This window comes from Ostrea edulis, chromosome 5 (assembly GCF_947568905.1).
Source record: "Ostrea edulis chromosome 5, xbOstEdul1.1, whole genome shotgun sequence".
Classification (NCBI taxonomy): domain Eukaryota; kingdom Metazoa; phylum Mollusca; class Bivalvia; order Ostreida; family Ostreidae; genus Ostrea; species Ostrea edulis.
In genome coordinates, this window is record NC_079168.1 from 24347752 (window position 1) to 24354352 (window position 6601).

Consider the following 6601-nt stretch of genomic DNA (forward strand, 5'->3'; position numbering starts at 1 on the left):
AAGTAAACTTTGAATCAGTCGTCACTTTTTTCTTTGAAATAAAGATGAAATTTTATGATAAGATTGTTTGAATTAAAACAAATAATATATACATAACATATTGAAGGGGGAAAATCAATTGGAAATGTAGATACATGTATATTGATATGATTTTTAAAAATACTAGTAGATAAAAAAGTATTAATTCGTGATATTTCTTTGTTATAAAAACATACATGTAGAATAAATAATAAAATAAATAATAAGAAGGGAAAAAAAGGCAAATTTTGGACTATATATCTTTTCAAAAGAAAATATTTTGTTCCATATTCCCAGATAGCATGACAACGTTGGCCCAACGTTGGCTAATGGTTGGACCGTTGGCCGATGGTTGGCATTGGCTAAACAACGTTGGCCCAACATCGGACCAATGTCAACACGTCACGTTCATACTCTGATTCCGGGGTTAGTCGGGAATACAACATTGGCCCAACATTGGGCCAACGTTGTAATATTGTGACTAATTAATTGCCGGAGTATGTTGTCAACACAATGCTGGCCCAACATTGGGCCAATGTCAACTTATCACTTTCATACTGGTACCGAGGTTAGTTGGGAATACAACATTGGCCCAACATTGTAAGATTGTGATGAAATTCGACTAAAAAATAGATTTTGATATCTATATTTATGACACACGCACACACAAATGCGCATGACTCGCATGTTTTGAAGAAGAGGATGATGAGTTAATTAAAATAAGCTACGTATAGAATGTATAATTGATTTGAAATATTTATAATTTTTGTAAAATATATGCATACATTTTAGAAAACATATTAAAAAATTAACATACATTCAATTATCATTTGTGCAGGGATGAAAATTAACCTTGCATATCAAAAGAATGAACTCAAAAGAGAAAGGTTTAACACATGCAAAGATTACATAAATGCTCTAAAGTGTTGGATTTAGGAAGCAGATTCTAAGATAAGAGCACATTTACTGACCAAGCAATTAGGACAGAGTTTTTCACAGCTTGAGACTGGCCAGTTTCCATGGTAATCTTGATATCTGATATGTTGGGATGGTCAATCCTGTATCTATTTTACGCGTCCAGCATTCTAATCTCGGAGTTTTACTGAGGAATAACGTGAAACAAGGCAACTGAAAAAGGAAAACTTATTCCGGGGAATCGTTTTTATTGTGAATTCAGATTAAAGTAATACGTCCTGGCATACGTATACGGAAATGTAAGAACATTATATATGTATATCTATCTCAAATCAGTTAAATATTTCAGATTTCAAAGCAGAGCCACAGGTTAATACTTTTTACCTAGATCAGGGGTCATTGTACAGTCCTGCAGTTTTAAAAATAATTTTTGCTTACACCTTTTTTTAAGATTACAGCTTCTCTTTTTTAAGTAGAGAGAAATTTAGGGTAATTATTTGACTTTTATTGAAAGGAGCTGCTCGAGCAAACCGATTATGTGCAGACGCAACACACAATGAGATAAACAATGTTATCAAAGAGTGGTTCCGGTACGCATGTGACCGTGAAGGAGGTCGAAAAGAAAGAGAGGAAAGAAAAAAAGACGAAGAGAGAAACCAAAGCTCCCAGAATGCAACAGAGGACAGTGATTCATAATTGTGGAAGAATTAAAGTGTATGCACATGTATCAGACAAAGAGACAAAGTTAACTTGTTTACACTGGAATGCATTTATTGTTTTAATCATATTTTCATTTGACCAGTTGTTAACACAAATTAAATTCATTAGATGTCTTTTATTTTGTTTTGATAATGTGTAGAAGTTGAACAATCCTTATGTCTCTGGTGGAGATTTTAAAAAAATGGATAGATTTTCTACTGAGCTCTAACAGTGGTCAACCTTATATTGTAATTGAAGGAGGATTATGAGATTAGTTACTTCATCTGCAAATTGGAATCGTTTCTAAAATTTGAATACAATATTTTATTGCTTAAATGAAAAAACAAAACAAATAACCAAATGTGTATATGATGTTCGGCAAACATTGGGCCAATTTTATTTCAGTGATTGGCCAATATCATTAGAAAATGCACACAACATTAAGCCAACCTGTGTATGATGTTGGGCCAATGATGGCCCAATATCACACACACTGGGTCAATGTTGATTCAATGTTGGGCTAATATACGAAAAAGGCACACAACACAGGGCTACTGATGACGTTGGGCCAACGATGGCCCAATGTCACACACATTGGGCCAACGTTGATTCAATGTTGGGCCAATGTCATGAGAAAACTTGCATTACATTGGGCCAACGTTGGCCCAACTCGTTGGGCCAACATTGGGCCGATGAGCAAAATTACATTGGGCCAACGTCATTTGCCAACATTGGCCCAATGTAACTGATTACGTTGGCCCAACGTTGGCCCAATGTTAGCTTGCTATCTGGGTTTATCGTAATTTTTCACTTGCTTTCACTCCCGATTCGATAGTCTTAAAGTATGAGCTTTTATCAGAACTATCCGCGATAAACTAACAGAATATATAACAATGGAAAACGTAGTGAAGAAATGTGTTAAAAATTCCGAATTTTCACAAGTCAACTCCAAAGCGCTGTGGGAAAAAGGGTAACGTCATCATTCAGCGGCGAAAGCAAATGCTACTGTTACGTCATAGGCGGCGTGATAGGCACAGACTAGTTGTAATGAATTGAAAACAGATAGGTCTTTAGTTTAGATTTAAAGATACAGAGACTAGCAGCAGTTCTGATATCATATGGTAGAGCATTCCACAGTTTAGGGCCGGGCACACTGCTCTGTTTTTCTCAATACGAATAGAAAAACAAGAAAGATTATTGGGAAAAACTATTTTTAGCAATTTGAATGGAAAGTACATACAAAGATAAATAATAGATACCTAAAAGGGGAATACAACGAATGTGTTGATTTTATGAACGTTTCCTGAATTCAAAACCAAAAGTCCTTTGTATTTTTAGAAATCCTTCTTTTCTATTCACTACTTTTCGTATTAATGTTATGGCACCATGCATTTGAAGTTTCTCTTTCAGAGCAATCACTATTTTCGTGAGGTATAAAGGTAAGAGCTTGGTAAAACATTTACTGAATTATGCTATGTGTCTATCTTTGCAGGGGTTTTAGAGTCTTTGGAATCCAGTGTAGATACAGTAACTCAAATTTCATTCCTCCCATTGACTGGGATATTAAATATGTTAAAAATTAAAACGCGATTTTAAAGAATTTCGGTTTTCCGAAAGGAATAAGTATTACCTAATTATTCATTAAGTATGTAGGTAACTTTAATCAAATACATAGTGCACTGAGGTAGTAACAATGATTGCATTAGCTTTAATGCTGTCTTATGAACGTCATTCATCACTGTAAATCATTTTCTATGGCATTATCTTGACGTATCAATGCACACTTTGATTGTTGTAAGTTTTTAAAATATCTATGTGATTTATGCATCACAAGGTCAAAAAGGTTATCATTTTATTCAGTGAAAGCACATTACATTCAAATTATGTCATTTTACATTGATAGGAAGTAGCTTTTCAAAAATAAATATTTTCGTATATATTAAATAATATAGATAAACTAACAACTCAACTTTATGACAACGGGATGATTTCAACTTCTCCATCGTGAACTTCCCATATTTATGTATCAATATTTCATTATCACCTGCATATTGTGTGTATATATCTTAACTGATTCAATACGCAAGAGCTTGTTCTGCGTATTATCAGATTCTAAATCATACCAGGCTACTGACAAGCAAGTTTACGGTGCAGGGATTTCAACAGTCTCGTTTAAAATCAGCATTTTGCAAATTCTATGGTCGTTATAACAATCTAGTTTGCCAATATAACCTATGATTGGGTCAAAAGGTGTTTGACGTGTTTCACTCTAATAACATGTTAGACCTTCTATGTACACTGACTTTGACTACGGATAACTTCGTTTACCTGGTCAAGATATAGGGATCATGGCGGGTGTGACCGGTCGACAGGGAATGCTTATTACTCTTAGGCACCTGATCCCGCCTCTGGTACATGTATATCCAGGGGTACATGTTTGCCCAACTCTCTATTTTGTATTACTTATAGGAGTTGTGAGATTGACCAATGTTTGTTATCATCATCTTTTGTTTTACTTACCTTCAATGAACAAGTGAATATTTCACTATCTGTGTTATCTTATAGTTTTTTCTAATTTTTTCAAGATGTTTCATATTTTCATCAGCAATAGGTGTCTATTTTAATAGAAGAAGAAAGGTAAAAATAACGAAAAATGATCAATCTCATAACTTCTATAACCAATACAAAATAGATAATTGGACAAACACTGATCCCTGGACACACCAGAGGCGGGATCAGGTGCCTAGGGGGAGTAAGCATCCACTGTTGATCGGTCACACCCGCCGTGAGTCCTATATTCTGATCAGGTAAACGGAGTTATCTGTTAGATATATGTTAGGGGGTGAAAAGTCGTAAATTTATAATACATGTACTTTTCATGAGAGGTGTTCTTTGTAAAACTTTCTGAGAGACATGTCTAATATATATAGATGTTAAGACAAACTGACAACTCAACTCTATGACAAATGGGATTACTTCAGCTTCTCCAACTGCAGTTTCCCATATTTCTGTAGCAATATTCCATTATCCCCTGCATATGTTTAAGTCTTTCGACTGATTCAGTATGTGAGTGCATGTTATGCGTATGATAAATTTTTAAATCAAGGCAAGCTACTGACTTATAAGTTCGTTAATATTACAGGGATATCAACATTTCAAGACAGAATTTCGCAAATTCTATGGTTGTTATTACGATCTTATTTGCCAATACAACCTCACTATAGGTCTAATGTTGTCTGACGTGATAAATACCAAGTGTTAGGTTGTTTTTTATACATTGATTTTGACCACGGATTAATCGCTTACCCGATGAAGATAGAAGGCTTACGTTGGATGATATATATCAACAAGGAATGCTTAATCCTCAGCACCTGATCACATCTATGGTGTCCAAGAGTCCGTATTTAACAAACTCTTTATGGGAATTATGAGATTAATCAGTGTTTGCTATCTTCATTTTTCATCCGAACATGCCTACTTTGATATACCTTTAACTAAATGGTAAAGGCTTATTTTTCATTTCATATATTTTCGTTTATCAAAAAGAAATATTTTTCAAAGAAATAGATATAGAAAGTCGTCCACTTCTGCTACATACTTAGATATTTTATTGAAAGTAGACATTAACGGCAAACTGACAACTCAACTGTATGATAAACGGGATTATTTGAGCTTCTCCATCGTGAACTTCCCATATTTATGTAGCAATATTCCATTATCACATGCATATGGTGTTTATATCTTTCAACTAATTCGATATGCAAGAGCTTGGTCTGCGTATAGTCAATTTTAAATCGCAGTAAGCTACTGACAAACAAGTTGATGGTACAGGGGTTTCAACAGTCTCGATTGAAGTCAGCATTTCGCAAATTCTATGATCGTTATAACGATCTAGTTCGTCAATACAACTCATCATTGGGTGAAATGCTGTCTGACGTGTTTCATACCGATTGTTAAGCCGTTCTTGGCACATTGATTTTGACTGCGGATAGCTCCGTTTACCTGACCAGGATATAGGGCTTACGGCGGGTGTGACCGGTGGACAGGGGATGCTTACTCCTCCTAGGCACCTGATCCCACCTCTGGTGTGTTCAGGTGTCCGTGTTTGCCCAACTATCTATTTTGTATTGCTTGTAGGAGTTTTTATATTTATCACTGTTCGTTATCTTCACCTTTCATATAGACAAAATAACAAGTAACTCTTAAAGAGAAAACTCACATACATTATCTTCACTTTTTCATACTGATATGGAAATTGACGCAAGACTCTTTTGCTAATGTTGGTCTTGTGTATGAATAATACTAGCTTAGTGTTTGACAATATTCTATCTATACAACCAACGGTGTATAGCCTATATGGATTCTCAAAAAAAAAAAATCCAAAGAACGCTTAGTTTAAAGCAATGCATATTTTCTCGAGCAGTAAATAGGGGTGTGGTAGAACATTGATTGAATTCTGCAATGTATCTTTCTTTGAAGGGATTTTTGTGAGGTTTGTAAAATCCAATATGGGTACAGTAACTCAAAGTCATGTAAACTTAATCCAATATATGGTACACCGAGTTCATAACAATGACTATATTAGCGTTAATTTTGTCTCATGAACGTCATTTATAATCGTAAATTATTTTTCGATGATATTGCCGTGACGCATCAATGCACACGTTGAACTTGATGGTGTATGTCCTCATTTTTAATATTTATGTGATTTATGCATCACAAGGGCAGAAAGGGTGTCGTTTATATCTAATGAAAATACATTACTTTAAAACTTATATTATTCTCCGATTATTGGAAATTTTCTTTAGAAAAAATAAACATCTCAGTGTGTGTTTTACTTACCTTCACTATCTTATAATGAACACGTGTATCTTTCACTGTTTTTTTCTTTCATTCTTATAGTTTGTTCTACTTTTCTTCAAGGTATCTCTTATTTTCTTCAGAAAAGTGTATTTTTACTGAAATCTGT

At 34.5% G+C, this 6601-nt stretch overlaps 1 long non-coding RNA gene across 1 annotated transcript; it reads left to right on the forward strand.

Annotated features, from left to right (window-relative positions):
• The first annotated feature begins 347 nt into the window (after positions 1 to 347).
• On the forward strand, positions 348 to 2333 carry LOC130054774 (uncharacterized). The gene is made up of 2 exons (XR_008803108.1): positions 348 to 1232; positions 1448 to 2333. It is a non-coding gene; the product is annotated as an uncharacterized LOC130054774 (long non-coding RNA).
• The last annotated feature ends 4268 nt before the right edge of the window (positions 2334 to 6601 follow it).